Source organism: Amborella trichopoda, chromosome 13, assembly GCF_054954075.1.
Source record: "Amborella trichopoda isolate Santa Cruz 75 chromosome 13, AtrichopodaSantaCruz75HAP2 v2.0, whole genome shotgun sequence".
NCBI classification, from domain to species: Eukaryota; Viridiplantae; Streptophyta; class Magnoliopsida; order Amborellales; family Amborellaceae; genus Amborella; species Amborella trichopoda.
In genome coordinates, this window is record NC_142348.1 from 15,263,353 (window position 1) to 15,284,360 (window position 21,008).

General features: G+C 30.5%; 2 long non-coding RNA genes across 2 annotated transcripts; both read right to left on the bottom strand.

Annotated features, from left to right (window-relative positions):
* Window positions 1–241: 241 nt before the first annotated feature.
* LOC148779049 (uncharacterized) lies at window positions 242–4,626 on the bottom strand. Its single transcript, XR_016047489.1, has 2 exons — window positions 949–4,626; window positions 242–315 (listed from the first exon to the last, which is right to left on the bottom strand). It is a non-coding gene; the product is annotated as an uncharacterized LOC148779049 (long non-coding RNA).
* A 12,556-nt stretch (window positions 4,627–17,182) lies between these two features.
* Window positions 17,183–20,384, bottom strand: LOC105420182 (uncharacterized). Its single transcript, XR_966467.3, has 2 exons — window positions 20,137–20,384; window positions 17,183–17,515 (listed from the first exon to the last, which is right to left on the bottom strand). It is a non-coding gene; the product is annotated as an uncharacterized LOC105420182 (long non-coding RNA).
* Window positions 20,385–21,008: the final 624 nt, after the last annotated feature.

Genomic DNA, 21,008 nt, shown 5'->3' on the forward strand with positions numbered 1-21,008 from the left:
CCTCAAACTGCTACGATCTTTTTCGGGCTTGCTTTGAGTCATCTTTGCTCAAGATCAGGGTCTACTTTTTTCAATGTTTTACTTTTAAAAAAATATTTTTTTTAATTTTTTCAATATTTTCATATATTTGGAATGCCCCTACAGAATCAACAAATTCAAGTATACTTCAATTAGATTCGACCAAAGACTTATCCTTTCCAGCCCAAGCAAAAATTATCCATACAAAATTATTTTTTCTAGCTTTTGTTTTTTCCAAATTTTTATTTCCATTATAACATTAAGTTTATATATTTGAGCTGCCCCTGAAATCGTAGACTGAAGCTTCAGTCTAAGCAAAGAAATAATATACCAAAATATTCTTCATTTCTGACATAACATTACTATTTTTACATTTTTTCTAAATATAAATATCAAATTTATTTGTATTAAATTATATATATACATATATATGTATATATATATATATAAACAGTAAATTCACTTAATTTCATCATCATTCAAAATTATAAATATCAAATTTATTTGTATTAAATAATATATAGATATATATGTATATATATATAAATTGCTTAATTTCATCACCATTCAAAATTCATATAATATTTTATCTAAAAGGTCTACTCTTACCCGATATAAATAAAATTGTATTAAAAATTTGATATGAAAATGTTACTTCACATTCTGGATATTCATATCAATTTAAAATAGTCCTTTAGATAAAACATTATATGAATTTTAGATGGTGAACAAATTAAACGACTTTACTGTTTATATATATATAGATATATATTTATATATATATATAATTTAGTATAAATAAAATTGATATTTGTATTTAAAAATATATAAAAATGTTGAAAAAAGTTAAAGTAGTAATTTAATATAACAAATAACAAATACTTTCCTATATTATTTCTTTGCTTAGGCTGAAGCTTCAGTCATATCTACCTGAAGAAAGCTTGAATGTATTTGAAACGGCCATAATACAATTTAAAAGGCTGCTCAAATATTAAAAAAAGGAATGAATCCCCAAAAAATATTAAAAAAAAATTTCACATGATATAATTGACCAAATACCTTTTGTAAAGTTTCAAAAGGTAATTTGGTTTAAAATTAACTATTTCTTATTTTTTATTTTTTGAATCTTGATAAAAAGAATACCCTACATTTAATGTAATTTGTATTTATAAAAAAATTGACTCCATCAAATTCGCTCAAATTTAATCACAACTATTATTTTATAAACAAAAATAACAGTCCAAAAATTAACCACGGACCTGAACTTACCAAAATGATTATTGGTAAAAAAAATGATCAAAATACCTTAATAACTTGGTAAATATTTTGAATATAAAATAGTTTTTTTACATTTCGATATATTGATTTCAAATCATTTTAATTTAATAATAAAAAATAAAAAATAAAAAATACAATACTACCAAACAATCATGACCATGAAATCTGACCAATGATAGAAATACGCATGGTAAATATTTTGAATATAAAATAGTTTTTTTTTACATTTCGATATTAATTTTAAATAAAAAATACAATACTACCAAACAATCATGACCATGAAATCTGACCAATGATAGAAATACGCAAAATCACTACTCATTGTTTAGGTGAATCTTTAATTTTATATTTTTAGGTTGCATCCTCGTTTATCGTTTATGATATCCTAAGTGTTTCTATTTTCATCATAGCCACCCCTCAAAGAGAGATCAATACAAAAATTAGGAACAAACTAGCGACAATTAAATTGAAAACAAATATAAAAAATTGTAATAATCTATTATGAAACAATATAAAGAGAATCATGGATTATTAAAAGAAATAGACATAATAAAAAACAACTATACAACATGCATTCCACATTTAATTGAAAAATAGCAAAAATTTCGAATCAACAAAATTCCACATAATCTAAAACAAAGTGGTCAATCATAAATAAATTTGTAAATAAACATTACCTATTTTAGTTGAGGGATGATGCATTGATCATCACAAACCTCAATTAAACAAGAAATGAAGTGAACCAATTATCTTTCAAAATAGTCTTGATTACATTTTAGGTTCCATCCTTGTTTATCTTTGATGATACCCTAAGAGTTCCTATTTTCATCATATCCACTTTAAATCGAAAACAAATATAACAAATTGTAATAATCTCACGAAACAATATAAAGAAAAACATGGATTATGAAATGAAATAGAAATAATAAGAAAAAACATATACACAACATGCATTCAACATTTAATTAAAAATTAGCAAAATTTCAAATCAATAAAATTTTACATAATATAAAACAAAGTAGTCAATAATAAATAAAGAGATGAAGCATTGATCATCAAAAACTACAACTGAAATTTATCCATAACAAGAAATGAAGTAAACCAATTATCTTCCAAAATAGCCTTGATTATCAAACCATAAACTTAATTTTATCCAAAACAAGCAATGTAGAAAACAACGTATCATCAATTTTGGATTGAACTGATAAAGCATTTTCAACATCATCATTTAGGACATTGTTATAAAACGAACAAAATAAAAAAAAAAAAAAAAAAAGGATTTCATGGAGTAAGAAAATTTATCTAAAACTTTATATTCTATTTTAATGAATATTTCATGTAAAAAATCAATGTTTTCCAGACTACATATGATGATTTACCTAAAAAAACACTACAATATGCTAAAATAGAACAAAATATGAATAAAAAAACAAAATTAAAATAACCATCGTTTTTTGTTAAACGGTCATTATAAGATTTATTATATATCATTTTTATCTAAAACTAGCCAATTAAATAGAAATACAGCCGGTTTGAAACTTACCAGTCAGGTTTTGGACCTTGATATTTTATAAGGTAAAGCCTACCACTAGTGGTATCTCATAATTGAGGTTAATCGATCTTAACTATCATTCAATAGAGTCAAATGAATTTTCAAAACATCATGTAGAGTTCGCTTGAACCCTGTGCATTTGGGGGAAGCACTTTTTGAAGGTTCAAGGCCAATAACATTATGACCTAAAAAGACTAGGGACGCTTAGACAATAATTTTAACATGGGAAAACTACCAATAAGAAATATATTTAGGAAGAATATCAAGATAAAGAATTATGAACATATTTACAATTATTTATAAAAATAACATAATGAAGCGGCCAAAAGATGTACGGTCAGGATCAGCCTTGGCACAATACTTCAGTAATGTTGTACAGTACCGTCATACGAATACAAGGATTCACATTTATTTTTGCCCTCGAAAGAATCATGTATTAAGTGAATGCAATATTAAACTGTAGTAATTCATCATCCAGCAAGGAACAAAATCTATCAATGAATCTCTCTTGAATCAATCCATATCTTGAATCGATCTCTCTTTCAAACTTATAGCAAGACAGATCAATCAGGTTCTAGTCATGCATCTCAGTATCGGATCTAAGAGAGATCTATAGATCAATCTCTCATGAAGCACAAAAAATCAGATATATAAAAACTGCAACATATTCGACAGTACATAATATTGGATAAATAATTGTTGATAAGAAAAGAGCATATTCAAAGCTAAGTACCAAAACCAATGGACAAAACAATAGATTAAATTGCACTTAAAACAACAGGAAACCTCATTTTCGATCTCTCAAATACAATACTGCAAGCACATAAACTGAGATCCATAACACAGTTCTATATTCGACTGGAGAAAGTATTTCATTAACAACTGTTGAAGATAAAATAAAAGAGTACAAAAAACAAAGAAAACAATCAAAGCTAGGTACCACAACCAATGGAGACAACACTGGACCATATATTAAATTTTGGAAATAGCAGAGACTCTCCCGTAAGAGATAGAACTATATGAATCGGAAGAGATGGAACTATGATTCACTATGAACAGGGAAGAACACAAATCTAACACTTCAAAAAATGAAAAGATCAAGGGCTAAATAAATGAGAGAGAAAATAAGCTTGGAAGGGGAGAACACATAGAGCTCCCTTCAATCCAAACAAGGAATCTCACAAGGCAAGAATGCAGCTCCTTGGTCATGCAAACCACCATTATATCTCCATTCTCTTATATTTGGAAATAACACAGTGGGATCCATGAACTAGCAGCTGCTTTTACCTAAGTAAGAACCTGGATTGGACCTCAAGGAGCTCCATGTCAACAACCCTACAAAAATACACACAACCCAACAATCTAAACAACTCATAGAAAAAAACCCTAAATTACATGAATGAATAATTACTAAAACTCGAAGCAAACTGAGCAAACTACAAAAATCACAGCAATCTTTGGCTAAGACCACCATGATCACCCAGCAATCTTGATAATACCACCATGATCATGAGCATCCAAGCAAATATGACAAGTATCAACCCTAAACCACCAGAAGCAAGAGATCCTTCACTCTAAAAACTCAAAACCAGAACACAAACATAAAAATCTAAACCACCAAGACCCAACCATCAGATCAAAAAATGAAAACCAACCCTCGATCAAAAAAACCCTAAAAACAAAGAGATCCAACACTGGTAAAACCAGAGGGACAAAAAAGGGTAAAACCACTGCCATAACAAAGAGAAGGGGGGAATCCTTGAGAGGCGCCTGAGAGTGAGAGGGCAAGGAGTGTTTCAAAAGGGGTTTATATAAGGGGGTGGGGGTGTAATAGAGAAGGGAAAATTTAGAGGGAGACAGACTTCTTTTGCCCTAATCTTGAAAGTTGAATAGGCCACCTCGGGATGCGGCCTGCCCGCCTGCCTAATTAGATTCCCTGTTTCTCTCTCTCTCACACATCACATGCTTAGGGTTTTTAGAGAGAGAGAGAGAAACAGTGATGGATTGACACGTGTCGGCGAGTGGAATAAATGACCACCGGATTTGGGGAATTTGAATTGAGGAAAGGGACGTCGATGTGACCGGACGAACGGCCTTTGGCCGGTTCCCACATTTCAGAGAAAAAACTGCTCCATTTTCTCTCTCTTCGTATAGGGAGAGAAAGTCTCTTTCTCTCTCTAAAATAATGATGAGGCGCTGCCCCAATGAAATCCACGGATAGATTTTCTCGTCCTTTGTGAGAGCCCTGAGCGGACTAATCACACTCTGCCCTCCTGTCTAAACCCTAACCCTTCTTTTGCCCTCGTATGGTAACACCTTTCGACTTAAAAAAGTTTTTCACTCTTTTAACTCTTGTTAATTAACTCAACAGGAGCGGTCAACTGTGATAAGTGGCAGTGGTCACTTTTTTTTTCTTTTTTTCCTCGGCCATTTCCTTAATGAGGGTTCCCCCCATTCGCCCTAGCCCCTACCCCAACATCACCACCCCCTTCTATCTCTTCTCCTATCTTTCCCTTTTCATATTTTTATTTCGTATACTTTTAATTTGGTGAAAAAAAATTTATATAAGTTTGCAACCTTAAATTGTAGAGTTAGATATGCACCTCAAAAATCTGTTATAAAAGGCTGTTTGGATGTTGGAAAAACCACTAATTGATCATCTCGACATCAAGATGTATGAATATGAAAATAAAAAAAGATTTTATGTCTACAAAATAGTGTATCTTGCAACACATTATCTAGACCGTCCATTTTCAAGATTTTAATGTGTTATAGATCTACTTGATTTTAACCATTTTTTCAGTTTAAAATGTTATAATTAGAAATGAAAATAGATTCTCAAGTTATCCTAAGAATTTTTTATATCAAAATTAAATTTTTGATAAAATTTAGAGATGAGTCTTAATTGGATTGTTGAAGGTTGCAACTTTATGTAAACCACACCCTAATTTGATATATAATAGTATTTTCATAAAGGAAAAAGTTTATATATAGCTGACGCTCTAAACAATCAAATTAGAACCCATGTCCAAAATTTCACTAGAAGATGTTGTTTTGATGCTCAAATATCCTCAAATTGATAAGCTCGATATCAAGATGCATGAACATAAGAAAAAAACAGATTTCAAGGTTTGAAAATAGTGCATCTTATAATGCATTTTTTTACTGTCAATTTTCAAGATTTTCAAATTTTCATAGATCTGCTCAATTTACACTATTTTTAAAGCTTTAAATTTAAAATTCATGTTCAAATCTAATTATAGAATTTAATTATTTCTAAAGTAATGTAGATCAAGTATATCTATAAACACTTGAAAATATTAAAAAAAGAGTCCAAATAACTTCTTATAATATGCATATATCTATAAGCACTCGAAAATATAAGGACTTGAAATTCTTCTTTTTATTTATATCCCTACACTTTGATATTATCAAATAAAAGGTGTTTTAAATTCAAAACACTCATTTCTACTGGTTTTTTTTAGGTGCTTCTTACTTCTATAAAGGTTGCAGCCTTAGATAAACTTTTCTTTATAAAAAACTTCATGTAGGTCTCACATTCAGCTTCGGCAATTATAGATATTTTCTACTGGATATTTTTTAATGCTAATGAAACTCATCTTTTTTTCTTTTTTTTTTTCTTCTGTCATATGCATGTCTCTCTTTTCTTCACTACTATACAACGGCTTATCTATACAAACAAGAAGGTAAAGAAAAACTTCATGTAGGTCTCACATTCAGCTTCGGCAATTATAGATATTTTCTACTGGATATTTTTTAATGCTAATGAAACTCATCTTTTTTTCTTTTTTTTTTTCTTCTGTCATATGCATGTCTCTCTTTTCTTCACTACTATACAACGGCTTATCTATACAAACAAGAAGGTCATGAAAGTTAAGGGTTTGGAAAGTTATTAACTCCTAATCTCGGATGTGAAAGTTAAGGGTTTGGAAAGTTATTAACTCCTAATCTCGGATGTGAAAGTTAAGAGTTTGAACGCACCAAAAATCTCATAAATATTTTTTTAAAACTTTGAACTCTATCAATCACACATGATGCAATTCTAACCGCAAGATTTCACATCAAATGACTAAGGTTAATTGGGACCTCTCAACCAAAACTAAATGATTTTATACATATATGGAAAAGTCTTTCCAACAGTGTAAATGAGTAGTGATTTTACATACTTTCATCACCGTCCAAATTTCATCGTACGATCACGATTATCCGGTCGTATTTCATTTTTTATTTTTTTTTCTACAAATCGAAATGACCTGAAATTTCGAAAGTATGTACATCTTACTGAGGCGCATCTAATAAAAATATAAAAAAAAATATCCATGAAAAATAAATTGATCAAAATACCCCCGAAATGTTTCAGAGGTATTTTGGTTAATATTTTTCATATAAAATAAATTTTTTATAATTTGAAGATTCCCTTATTTTTTATGAATACACGCTCTAAATTTCAGGTCATTCCAATTTGTAGAAAAAAAATGAAAAATAAAATACTACCGGACAATGGTGACCGCGCGATGAACTTTGAACGGTGATAGGGGTAGGTGAAATCACTGTTCATTTTCGCCTATAGGCGTTGCGTAGTATTTTCTTATATATATATATATATATATATATATATATATATATATATATATATATATATTATGAGTAATGACCCTAAAAAAATCATATCTTACACTCATGTGTTAATTTTTCTAAAAATATGTATCAAATTTAATGATAATCATTTGAGATCCTACACACATGGATGTGAAAGGGTCTCGTCAAATCTCACACCCATGTGTTAATTTTTCTAAAAATATATATATAATTTAATGGTAATCATTTGATATCCTACACACGTAAATGTGAAAGGGTCTCATAAAATCATTACTATATATATATTAAGTTACTTTTAACTTAGCCAAAAGTACACGATAACGATTTGGTGGTGATATGTGCCTCTCTAGTTCCCTTAATTTTTAACCTTACCCATGCAGGTCTCTACGGTCAATAAATACAATAATACTAATAAATAAATAACAGTAGGAATCAGGCGATTCTAATGTGGATGAGTAGGAATCAGGCGATTCTAATGTGGATGAGGTTTGCATAAGGTTGCAACCTCAAACAATCAAAATAAGATACACCTCTAAATTTTGTCATAAGATATAGTTTTAGTATCAAAATTTTTTAGGATAACCCAAGAATTTAGTTTTGTCTCTAATTATTAATTTTCAACTAAAAAATGCTTTAAATTAAGTAGATTTATAAACACATGAAAATCATGAAAATAGATGAACTAGATAATGCGTTATAAAGATATACTATTTTTGGGACTTTAAATCCTTTTTTTCTATAGCCATACATCTTGATGTTGAGATGATCAATTGGAAAGTTTTCCAATATCAAAATAATCGATTTTTTATTACATTTTAATTCTACATTTTAAGATGTCAACCTTACATAAATTTTTCCATCCTAACATTAGCCATTACTTTGCACCTCTCTGAAGCAAGTTTGGCCTTGGAACAATAGGGAAAGGTTTCTATACTTCCCTACCATATGGAAGATATATATTTCCCCCCATCCAACGGTCCAATTTTGATAAGTGAGCAACTTGACTCTTTGATCCAGGGGAAAGGTTTCTATACTTCCCCTACAACATTGAAGATCTATGCTTCCCGTACCATCCAAATGTCCAAATAAACATTTTAATCAAGTGAGCTACTCACCATTTGATTTTAGATCTGACACCTCAGAGTATTTTTTTTTTTTTTTTTATACAAATTGTATGAATATTAAATTCGATACATGCCATCTTCTCATTGGCCTACAAAAAAATTAAAAATAAAATTTCAATAAAATATAATTGCTAAAATACCCTTTGAATCTTTTAGGGGTACTTTGGTCATTTTATTTTTATTGGGAATATATTTTTATGTTTTTTTACAAGTGTAAGTTTAATAGAGGATTGGACGCCCAATTTTTGGTGTCAAAATAGTTTACATAAAAAATTAAAAATAAAATAGTATAGAGACATGACATTGTGATCAGCGCAATCTTAGCCCTCCATCAGAATGGATGGTTGGATAAAGGGAAGTATACAAATTTTATGTTGTAGGGGAAGCATAGAAAGCTTACCAGTAATCTAGATCTGATACTTCAAAATATATATTTTTTAATTTTTTTTACCAATAATATGAAAATGAAATTTATTATGTGCCATCATCTTAATGGGGCTCACCTAAAACATATATTAAAAATAAATTTGATAAAATAAACTTAACAAAATACCCCTAAAAATTTTAGGGCCATTTTGGTTATTTTGTTTTATTGAGAATATTTTATTTATATTTTTTATAGGTGCATGTTTAAGAGAAGAGTAGAAGCTCAAATTTTAGTGTCAAAATATTTTTTACAAAAAATATTAAAAATAAAATAGTGTAGAGGTACAACCGTTCATTCAAAATGGATAATTGGATAGAGAAAGTATATAAGTTTTATACATTATAAAAAATATAGAAAGCTTGCTCAATAATAGAGGCATCTCGAAGGACCAAGGAAACAGCCGAACGCTTTGGAAGCTTAAAACCCACCGGCCCCTTTCACTTTCTCTTTCACACTATGTCCCCATTCTATCAATCCTGTTTTATGAAAAAAATTTCAATTTGTTTTAGAGATTAACAGTTTAATATTTTACCCACATTTTTGTATTTTATTTCAAAATACCAATGAGAACCACATAATCTTAAGTTGGGATAGGTACAAATAAGTAGAATATTAAATACCCCATATCATATTAGTATTTTAATAAATTTCCCTCAATATCTTGAAGAATGATTATTTCGAATTCAAATGTTACCTTCTTATTACTTGTGTGTGACATTTTCTTGTGACCTTTTCATTTGAAATATGGTGATAACATTAGACATCGGATAACAGTGTGTCGATACTTGAATGAGTTGATTCGGACTCATTCGAGTTATTAGACCTCGACACGGTATTGAGGTGAATAAAAATGGGCTTACTGGTACAAACTTGGGAATAAGTTACATGTACATGAACTTGTCAAAAAACAAAGGTTACGTGTACATTATTTGGGTGATTATAGTAGAAACTCGCCCAAATAGTGTATAACTAACCCAATTTTTACGGCACTCGAGCGAGTTGTCGTACTGATGCTGAGATAAGAGATTATTTGGGTGATTATAGTAGAAACTCTTCTAAGAGTTTATTTGGGTGATTATAATAGAAACTCGCCTAAATAATGTATAACTAACTCAATTTCTACAGCACATAAGCAAGTTGCTGCAGTACTGCCCAAGTACCCAATTTCTCTCACCCTCTCTCTCTATCTCTCTCCGCATTTTCCTTTAAAGCCGTCGTTCTATATTTGGCTCTACAATGATATTCAAGCCTTATTCTCCCTCGATATATATATATATATATATATATATGGAAAAAGCTAACAAACATTTTTCAACAGTTATAATGAATAGTAATATAGGTAGAATTCTAACCGTTAGATCATCGGTGGTTCAAAATACATATTATTATTTAAATTTTAATCTTTTTTCTAAAAATCGGATCGTAACATGTGTACTAAAAAATAAACCGTACAATAAACAAATATTTTATCAAATAAAAAATGACCAAAATATCCTCAAAAAATGACAAAGGTAATTTGGTCGTTCAAATTCTTGAAAACATTTGTTTTATATTTTTTATATGATGAACAATAGTGCCAAGTATACACACCCAAATTTTCATCTCAAACTTCTTAATAAAAAAACGATTAAAATTCAAATAGTGATATGTATTTGAACCACTCGATGAAGATTTAACGGCTAGGATTCCACCTATATTACTATTAACTATAGCTGCCAATATTAATTTTGATCATTTTCATCTAAACTTTATTTTCATTTTGGATTAGACTGACCAAACTGGTAGGTCATTCGATAGGTCACAACTACCAGTTTGGTATCTTTATAACTATGTATTTAATTTTTTTCTTAGGTTAACTAGTGCAAATGACGAGCCCCCAACCTATTGTTGAAATAGTCAATTTAAATCCATTAATGAGAATGAGGGCCAAGGTGGTAGTACCACCACGACCCCAACCCCATTCCCAAGTATGCATTTCAGGATTGAACGCTATGAGACTATTTTTCTTTTTTACAAAAAAAGTCACAATTATTTTTCGCCATTATATATCAAATTGGATGGCTTTAAATGTGTTATAAAGTTCAACATTTTTTTTTTTTTAAATTTTTTTTTTTGAGTTTAGTCAATAATATTCTTACAATTATCATATTTGAAACCTAACGAACAAAAATGATTGTGACCTCATTATCCTTAAAGTAAAAAGTATCTTTAGTATTTTCCCTATATTTACTTGCTATTATGAAAACTCTGAAACCTATTAAACAAACTGAAAGAACCATGGTATTTCTAATTTATGCACTTATTTCCTCATACAATTACCAATAAGTAATGGATTTGCCAAGGGAGGGGAGCCAATAAAAATCTTCTCTCAATGTTATTAGGTTGTGGTTTCTAAAACGTCGCAACCTTAAACAATCCAATTAAGGTACACTTTCAAATTTCATTATAACATATAATTTTGATGAAATAAATTCTTAGGACTATCTCAAAATCTATTTTCATATCTAATTATAAAATTTTAAACTCTAAAAATCGTTAAAATCAAGTAGATCTCTAAACATGTGATGATATTGAAAATGGACGGTCTAGATAATGTATTGTAAAATTCATTATTTTTGAGACTTAAAATCTTTTTTTTTTCATATTCATACATCTCCATGTCGAGATGATCAATTACATGTTTTTAAGGGCCTTATGTAAACTTTTTCCATATTATCATCACCGTTGCAACATTAAAAATAATTATTATTATTCAAGAAAGTAAATAAATGTGACTGCTCACATAAGAGTCAAAGCAGCGAAAAGTGTGGGTCCTACCAATCTGTCCGTACATGCAAAAAGTAGGAGATGAGACACAATCCAAACCCCAATTGAAACTCATGACTTTAACAAGTCGTGCCGCATGCCTGATTCTGGAAGACTCGCCGTGAATTTTTTTTGATGACCATCAATTGAACCATTATTCTCGAAAATAAAAAAAAATAAAAAAAATAAAAAAATTAAAAATAATAATAATGTATAATGAGGCCGTTTACTTTTGAGGCAAGATGTTCACAATTAGTCTTGACAATTGAATGTAAAATTGAGTGGCTACAGGAATTTCATCAACCAAACTCAAAGTTCAAATTTATTTTTTTTCGAATTTTGTGACCCACTCAAACTTTAAGATTTCACATTTATAAATAATTGGGACTCTTTGTATCAAAAATAAAGGATCTCATTGTATACAATCCCAAAAGAAAAAAGGAGTTATGAGAACTTATATTTTAACCCTTCTCTACAATCTTGGGCCATTAGTTTTGTGAAGAACATGGATTGTGAGGTTTTTTTAGAAAGGAAACCGTTTGAATAAGTTGTCAAATTCATATCATTGGAGTAAGCTGCACCCCAAAAATCCTCTAGAAGAGAATATATATTAATTTTTTTTTTCCAATTTGATTATCTTGACCTTAAAGTATTTAGAGATCAAGAACAAAATGATCACAAGTCATAAAAATAATGCATCTTGTGACAAATTATTTAGATTATCTATTTTAATATTTTATAAGTGTATATAGACCTACTCGATTTGTACAATTATTTAGATTTCAAAATTTATAATTAGGGATGAAAATAGATTTTCAAGCCATAATGTTTCCAACACTAGAACTACATTCTCAAGCAAATTTTAGATATGTACCTTAAATTTGTACTTATGTTTTCTCCATCGTACTTTTTTCTCTCTCTAAGATATATATAAATATGAAACACTCAAAAGAAAGGACATGGTTAGGCCTCCAAGCCCACAAATGCGGGCTTAGCAATAAATATATTTCTTAAATATAATTTGATCTGAATTTTTAGAAAATATATAATATTTAACATGGAGATCATAAATATAAAAAATTAAAATAAATTTTGAAAACTAAAAATGATAATTATATTAAAAAAATATTTGAACTATTAATTACAATTGTTTTTAAATAGACGACCTATTTTCATCATTTTTAAGATGGATGCTCTCAAGACCCCATATTGTACAAATACAGTCCACCTCGAAACAATTGTTTCCAAAAAAAAGAAAACAGAAAAAGAAAAGAAGTGTGCATACGTGGGGATGGCTCGTGCAAAATGTGACAGACAAAGGAGTCGTAGCGTGAGCGGAAGATCATCACCAACGGAATACGCTACTCTCTCTCTCTAGAATTGGCTGCAACGGAATACGCCACTCTCTCTCTCTAGAATTGGCTTTAAAGATATTTGCTGGTAGCTGAAAGCTTCCCTTAACTGATCTCTCCTTTCCACCGTCAAACGTTCCTTTCAAGGGTGTCTTTTCCTCCAACTTTCCAAAATGTGAATATCACATTTTATGTTTCTTCTCATTATCTCACCACATCCTCATCATGGACTTCTCTACACAATAATATGCAAAACCCAACATCATTAGTCGTCATGTATGCATTGTATCAATCAAGGGAAAAGTATCTCCAATGGTTGAGATCTCATATGGCCATCTCCAATGGCCCAAAATTAATCTGGTATTTTATTATTATTATTTATTGAAATAAGATACTTATATAAATTTTGGTTAAATAAGTTAATTATCTGAATTTTGTTGTGAATTTTTATGTATGAATAATAAAAATGATTAAAAAATAATTTAAATAAAAATTACCAAAATACATCTAAATTTATTAAAAAAATTTATTCAAATTTTTTATTTATTCAATCTTACTCATAAAAATGAAACTAAAACTAACATTTCACATTGATATTATTTTAAATAAAAAATAAAATTCATTATTGACCTTTGGATGAGCATAGTTCAATCTGGACTATTAAAAGATGCATGTGCACCTTTTTAAGCGTTCACATGACGCAATCCCAAACCAATTATCACTCTCACGTGCTTCTGCAATTGTATGCATGTAAGCATTCATGTACTAGGGGTGGCAGCTGGGTGGCTCGGCCCGGCCTTAAAAACTAAGGCCAAGGCTGCAAAAAGTGGCCCAAGGGTTGGGCCACTACGGCCCTAAGGCCGGCCTGGGCTTGAGCCTATGCCAAAATAGGGTTGAGTTGGTTTGGGCCATCCCGACTTTAATTTTTTTACCTTTTTTTTTCTTTCTTTAATTTTATTTTGCCCTGCTCCACCTTGGTAGGTCCATGGCTTCCTTGACCCGATTCGGGCCAAGGTGGGCCTAGGCCAGCCCTCAGGGGAATTGAGCAAGGCTAGGACATTATTTAGCCGAGCCAACGCTGGACAAGGCTTGGGCGGGCCCTCAGGGGAACATGACCGATGGCTAGCCCGGCCCGTTGCATGCCTTATGACTTTTAGAACTTGAAAATATGCTCCAAGCCCGTTACCTGCCGAATTGGAATTGGTACATGTTAGGCGATTTAGAGATGTTGGAATCACATAGATACAACCGAAAATAAAATAAAGGACAAGGAGAATCATCCAATTCCAAGGTTCCCAATAAGTGGATGGCCCCTTACTAGTTCGGGTTCAATCCGAGCGATCCGGATTCAAATTACCAAGATTTCAAAACTGCAAGTTGCCATAATAAATAAACTATGTGAAAACCAAATTTTCACGTCTGCAAGTTGCCATTATGCAATACACTATGCAAAATCATTGTTCATCGTGTCATCACAGTCCAATATATGATGAGTGGCATGAGAGTGAGAGGGGCTAAACAATAGGGGCCCTGTTCTGTTGGTTCCAACTATCCCCTAGTCACCATTCATCATGCAATTGGATGCGATGAAGTAAAGAACTACATATTGACGTTTATCCATTCCTTTCTATTCGATCATGCAAATATACAAGAACCGCTCGCAATGTTATATTAATGCCTTTATCTATGTTGCTAGGTGTCTATTGGGTAGTACTATACTTTCCCTAATGATACATACCCTTCTTTCGCATATTCACGACTTTGACCCTAGAGTAACATACAATACAAACGTCCCAACAACTTGTTCAGGTTGGGCGTGCCGACACTAATACTACCATGCAATCAATGTGACAGACCCAAACAATTTCACACAGGGAAGAGGTTTGTACAGGTGCCACCTTATTATGCTATTCAAGTAAGGTGCTCTTCTATATTTTGTCAGAAAGCATAGTATTAGTATCGGTAGCCTAATAATGGCTTGACCATCCATATTTAACCCTAATTATGAAATTTAAAATTCAAGAAGCTATGCAGATCGAGTATATCTATAAATATATAAAAATCTTGAAAATAGACGGTCTAGATAACTTGTTATGAGATGTTCTATTTTTAGGACTTGAATTTCATTTTTTCTTAATATCCGAACATCTTTAGAGTAAGAAGTCGAAAGTTTTTGAACTTCTTCAGAACACTCTTGTATACTGTATTTTTTATGTGTACCTTACTTCTATAGTATAAGCTGCAACTTTATATAAACTTTTTCTTTACATATTAAACGGTACTGTGAATTTTTTTATTAAACGTTTAAATGGTATTTTAATACTACTATGCGATCAATTTGACATAGTACCATTTCTACATACTAATCGTCATATCAAAGAAATAATAGCGTTGCTCACTTTATTGGCTGCCCATGTGAAACAACAATATCAAGTCACATATACTCATATATATAAAAACAAGTTCCTTTTTTTATAAACAAAAGCGTTTGTATAAGGTTGCAATATTACATTATGAGTTTGTTTGATAACTAGAAGCGCAAGTTCATGAACTGTAAATTGAAAATTTATGAAGAACAGTAAATTAGAGGTTATTTAAAAAGTTCTTAGTATTTATGTTTGATAACTTCATGAGAAGTTAAGAAGTTCCTGGTTTCTGTGTTTGATAACCTCCTGGGAAGTTAAAGGAGTTATGGGTATCTGTATTGGATTAATTTTAAATAGGCGAGATATAAAATGTTAAAATTGAGACTTAGATATTATTTATTTATTATTAATTTGTAGAATATTATTTTTGATATACAATATCAATTGAAAGTAAAGTATGTTGGATTGAGAGAGAGAGTGGGAAAGTTTTATTGATGACTGAGAGAAGCGTCCTAGAGAGAGATATATTTATACATCAATTGAAACAGATGTTGCAAAATAAACTTCATTGCACCTCAAAATTGAAGCAATCTATAGATAATGTCAAACACAACTTCAATTCAATATTGTATACCAAATCACTAGTTTCCTAATCGAATGTCTCAAAATAGAAATCAATATATTTTCTAAACTATTGTGAGTATATAATTTGTTGAGTCGTTTTACAAATATGCAATGGAATAGGTGTCTAAATTTCATAAGTAGCTTGGTTTTCTTGAGGGATAACTTGTAGGTTTCAATCGTAGGCATACCTCGTATGTCAAAAAATATAAATTCCTACTCATGTCAAATTGGTTCTACTAAGCTATATTCGAATATAAAAGTAACAATGTAAACTCTACAAAGTTAACAAAAATGCTAACAAGAGCCCATATGATCGAAGCTCGATGTCTCTCCTTCAATGAAACTTCACAATCTCATTAAAGAAAAAGAAAAAGAAAAAGAAACACAAAAGACCGCATGGTAAAGCATTATGTATTTATTAATTTTCTCTGTTGCATTTTCTAATATTTCATACTCGCATCAAGGAAAATAGCTGATATTTCATATACTCATCAAGGAAAATAGAGCAAATTTAGAGAGCTTTACTGGTAAACTTTAGTTTTGAGATCCAAGCAAATATTCATGTGGTATAGAACATATATCCCAAATCAAAAGGACAGGAAATCTGGCTTTCCCATCTTTGCTGTAGTTATTTTGACACATCATTTTGTGTTTTTTAAAATATCCATCTCAAAGATGGACCTTTGGAATGAAGGCAACAAAATTCTAAGAAAATTACAGTAAAAAGATGGACCTTTGGAATGAAGGCAACAAAATTCTATGAAAATTACAGTAAAAAGAAGCCAATAGAAATTCTCATGACTTTGCTTAATAGCACCCCAAGGCCTCGCTCAAAAGCCAAGTGAAGTACCCCAAATTTTGGGGCAAATAGCTCCGAATTAGGTTATGGATATCCAAATGACTTCTATTTGATCTTATCTCAGATCTAAGTAAATATTTATCTGCCTCTATCTCACTCTATCTCAGATCCAAGTAAATATTCATCTGCCTCGTTCTAAAGACCAATAAATGGGATCTTTAACAATCAACTGCTAAAGTGAGATATTTAACAATCAACTACTACTTGTGACTAGAACATATTTCTAAATAATGTTCTAAATAATGTGAGAGAGGCACAATGCCTTTATAAAATCTACAACTCACACTAATCCAACCATACTTAAACTCCCACTCTGATACCAATTACCAAAATAATAAGGATCTAAAACAAAAAATTTGGGATTCATGGGGGACTCATTCAAAAGCCCACACATTGTCCTTCATCACTACATCCTCTTCTTCATGAGAAAAATTATTTTCAATTCCAAATATCTTTCGGACATCTTCCACGCTCTAATCCTTGATGCGATCTGCGACCACCAATCATGTTCTATCAAGTAAATTCTTCACGTTCAGGTAATTTGTCACTTGCAAAAACGATAAATCGTAAATTAATCAATATAGAATAAATAGACACCCCCAGGGATGCTGAGAGAAGCATCATTTGTTCAGTGAAGTCAAGAGAATTCACAAAAACTTAGAATGTTCTGTTTCAAAAGAGACAGACAATAAGAAAACAATATGGAAAAAGCACAAATAACAATTCAAGAAATCGTCTTGAATTAAACTAAGAAAAAACAAAACTAAGCCAGAAAAAAATATTGTAACATATCAATGCAAGTTGAGAATAGCATAGAATATTGAATATAGTGGTAGTTTGCAATGGAGAAAGACGTACATGTATGACAAATTCAACTCAATGACTGACTCACCACAAACACCACGACAATATCAAGCTACCTTATATATATATAGAGTAATGATCCTATAGGATCCCACCCATGTGTGTAGGACCCTAAAGGATCACCATTAAAGTTGGCACGGATCTCTAGAAAAATTATCACATGGGTGTGAGACTTGACTTTTCTAGAGATTTGTGCCAACTTTAATGGTGATCCTTTAGGGGTCCTACACCTATGGGTGGGAGAGGGTCATATAGAATAATTTTTCATATATATATATATCACAAGATCAATCTCAATCTCATGGAAAGCTAAAACAGATGGAACGATGAGAAGTTGACATGACAATGATGGACAAATAATGAAAATTTTTCTACGAAATACAAAACATAAAATAGGAGTTCAAAATACACGCCCTTTACCCAGAAGCATCGCATGGACAAAAGCTTGAATTTATATAAAGAATGACTAGCCCCATAAAATCTTGAATTTATATAAAGAATGATTAGCCCCATAAAATGTTCACAATGTTAGATGAGAAACAAGTAAATATCAAACTAAAATGTCAAGAGAGTGAATATATAAATCATACAAATAAAAAAGAATTAAAAATAATTTGCAAAGAACTTGCTATAATAATCATCTAGCTCAGTAGCACAAAGAAGAAAATAATGCTGATAACACTAAATAAAGAAATCATAATCTAGGAAATAAATATTGAGAGCAGTAATTTCTTACAAGAACACAATAAATTCAGCACCAAAATAAATTATGAGCCCTAACCCTAAGAATATAATTCAATATTAGCAGAAAACATAACGTAGAGAAGAATAAAATAATGATAACAATAAATAAACAAATCACAATCTAGAGAAAGAGTAAAAAGTAGAAATAAAAAAAGATCGATTTAGTGTTTTTGTAGAGGATTCGAGGATCTTCAACAACAATAAATAAAACTAAAACATGAAAGAGATATTTCAATGACGACAGATTTTACAAGCTCTACACAGGTCCCTCTGTTAAGCAATGAAAATGCACGGATTTGAGCAAGAAAATTAAAATTACATTTAGGGCTTCTTTAGGGAATTTGAAGAGCTTCACCAAGAATAAAATATCATAAAAAATAACAAAGAAATGAGAGAGAAATATAAGCTTTGACATACAGATAAATGTGACATTCTCAATTTTACAATGTGATTGCATAGGCAAGTCAACACAAGTGACAATAAGCATGTAATGAAAAACAATACCCCATTATTGACAAGAAATTAATAAAAGCATAAAAAACAATGTACCACACAGCCGTGGCTATTCACAAATCACATGATACCAACTAGAGTGAGAATAAGGAATATCTATCTATGATAAAATTAAAAATGTAAAAGTTGAATCTTATGAATTTCTTGCAATAACACTATAAATTCAACATCAAAATAAATTAAGAACCCTAACCCTATAAATTTAATTCAATATTCTCATAAAACATAACACAGAGATGAATAAATTACTGGTAACACTAAATAAATAAATCGCAATCTAGAAATCACATACTGATAACAGTAATTTCAAATAATAACACTATAAATTCAGCACCAAAACAAATTATGAGCCCTAACCCTGTTAATTTAATTCAACATTCTTAAAAAACATAACATAGAGATGAAAACAATATTGATAACACTAAATAAAGAAATCACAATCTAGAAAACAAATACTGAGAACAATAATTTCTTACAATAACATAATAAATTCAGCACCAAAATAAATTATGAGCCCTAACCCTATGAATATAATTCAATATTATCAAAAAATATAACACAGAGAAGAATAAAATACTTATTACAGTAAATAAAGAAATCACAATCTAGAGAAAGAATAAAAAATAGAAATAAAAGATATCGATTTAGGTTTTTGTAGAGGATTCGAAGATCTTCATCAATAATAATAAATAAATAAATAAAACTAAGAAATGAAAGAGATATATCAAAGATGGCAGATTTTACAAGTTCTTCCCCGATCCCTCTGTTAAGCAATGAAAATGTAAGGATTTGAGTAAGAAAATGAAAAATAAATTTAGGGCTTCTTTAGGAGATTTGAAGAGCTTCAACAATAATAAAATATCATAAAAAATAACAAACAAATGATAGAGAAATCTAAGCTATGGCAATTTTTTTTTTTTTTTTGGCTCTCAATAACCCTAAAAAACTGATAATACTGAATAAAAATAACGAATGGATAGGTATATACACCTTTTTTGAGTGATTGTGCTTCAATGGCGAGAAAAAAGAGCAATCGCCGATGATGACTTCAGGCTTCGCACAGTAGCATCAGCTTGTTGCAAGCGAGGAAGGAAAAAGAGAGTGGTAGGCGAGGAAGGAAGAAGAGAATGACAAGCGCACAGTAGCAGCAGCTGTTACAGGCGAGGAAGGAAGAAGAGAGTGGAAGACGAGAAAGAAGAAGAGTATAGCAGGCGAGCGACGCGAAGAGATGATTGAAAAAAAATTAGGGCAAGGCCTAATTTTTGTCGGGGGTAAGACTAATAAAAAGTTCCATTTTCAAGTTCCAGGGTTTACCGTGGAACTTTATTCAAGCCTTAAAATGGGGAACTTGAAAAGTAAAAAATAATTATCAAACTATCTTCCACTTTTTTATCAAACACATAACATGAATAGTAATAGGTAACTTCTCACTTCCAGGAACTCACTTCATGTTATCAAACACGCTCTACGGTAAAAAATCTAGTAGGAAAAAGTGTTCTAAAGTTGACAATATTCCAATTGATGGTCTAACTTTGATATATATATATATATATATATATATATAGCTATGATTTCATGCAATTGTTGCATAGTAATATGATGCAACAACATTAAAAAACCATCTTATGGCCATTTGTTTGATCCAAAATTTGAAATATACATTCTTTTCATTCTAACAAACAATCACAAAAAAAGCAAAAACATAACCTAGAAAGTATTTTTTTAGCCCAATTAACATAGGTCGTTCATTTTTGTGAGATGCTTAGATCTAGACCTTAGAATGATTTTTTCATTTCCAAGTTTTTTGGATGGCTTTATTATCATTAGATGAACAATGTTAAAAAACAAAAAAATGATTTTGA